General features: G+C 40.3%; 1 protein-coding gene across 1 annotated transcript in view; it reads left to right on the plus strand.

Moving 5' to 3' along the window:
• LOC105824371 (neural cell adhesion molecule 2-like) overlaps nt 1-1,479 on the plus strand; it is a gene marked incomplete at both ends in the record, with an annotated part of 241,722 nt that overhangs the window by 181,528 nt on the left and 58,715 nt on the right. The gene's annotated exons all lie outside the window — the stretch shown is intronic.

The following is a 1,479-nucleotide window of genomic DNA, read 5'->3' on the forward strand; positions in this document are numbered from 1 at the left end:
GATGATCTAACACCTCTTGTATTACCCTGGATAGAGAGCTGGAGCCTATTCTACTAAGTGAAGTATCACAAGGAAAGGAAAAATAAGCACCACATGTACTCACCATGAAATTGGTATTAACTGATCAACACTTACGTGCATATGGAGTAGTAACATTCATCGGGTGTCAGGCAGCTGGGAGCAGGGAGGAGGGGATGGCTGTGTGGTGCTCACTGTCTGGGGGATGGACATGCTTGAAGCTCTGACTTGGGTGGGGCAAAGCCAATATATGTAACCTAAACATTTGTACCCCCATAGTATGCTGAAACAAAAAAACTCAAAAAAACAATAGATGCTGGCATGATTGCAGACAGAAAGGAACGCTTATGCACTGTTGGTGGGACTGCAAATTAGTACAACCCCTGTGGAAAACAGTATGGAGATTTCTCAAAGAACTAAAAGTAGAGCTACCATTGAATACACTAGATACCCAGTGTATCTATTCGAGCTACCATTCGATACACTGGGTATCAACCCAAAGTAAAATAAATCATTTTATCAGAAAAATAACTGTGGAACAGAGACTTGAAAAGGTGAGGGTGGTTTCTTGGTAGTAAAGCCTCACAAAAAAGCTCTTAGGCTGAAGTAGGCTTATTTGTTTAAAAAACAAGGTCAACATGGTTGAATGAGAGAAAATTCAGGTACAGTAAGGAGATGCAATCAGAAAGGTGGAGGGTTAGGGGCGGGATTAGGTGATGCAATGAATGTGAACTAGCAGCATTGACATCACCAAAGGGATTATTAGAAATGCAGACCTGTGGGTCCTTTTACAATCCTATTAGATCAAGGTCTTCATTTTGAATGATAACCAGGTATTCACATACACATTCAAGTTTGAGAAGCACAGATGTAACACATTGTAGGACAGCATAGGACTTCAAATTTTTTCAGGTAAAAGGGGGATCGATCCGTCAACCTGATTGTGCATAGTGACATGACCAGAAATATTTTAGTATCACTCTACCTACTCTGTTGAGAGAAGAAAGCAATTAGGTTAACCAGTTCAGAGTTAATGGTGGTCTTCTAAATGAAGGATACTCAGCATTCTAACCAGGAACTTCAGGAGATGGGAGAAGTGGTCAAATTCTAGACATATTTTAAAGGTGCTGTCAGGAGGATTTCCTTATATGAGTAAGAATATGGAAGATAGGACATAGAGTAGAACGAAGGTTGATAAAGAAGTCAAGACTAACTCTGAGCTATTATACCTAACATCTCCACTAAAAGAATGCTGACAAGGGGAAAACGACAGGTGGATCTTGTTTGGTGAGTGAAAATCAGCCTGTGATTTAGCATTTACGGTGACGTCTTTAGTAAAGGATGGCTTAAAGAGAGGTTTGAACTGGAGGTGCAAATTTAGAAGTCACTGGCATTTGGATGTTTGAAGTCATGATGTTGTGAAAACAACAGAGGAGTAAGAGTAAAGGGGGAACAGAAAAG

The sequence above is a fragment of the Propithecus coquereli genome, unplaced genomic scaffold (genome assembly GCF_000956105.1).
Source record: "Propithecus coquereli isolate 6110/MARCELLA unplaced genomic scaffold, Pcoq_1.0 Scaffold732, whole genome shotgun sequence".
Classification (NCBI taxonomy): Eukaryota; Metazoa; Chordata; class Mammalia; order Primates; family Indriidae; genus Propithecus; species Propithecus coquereli.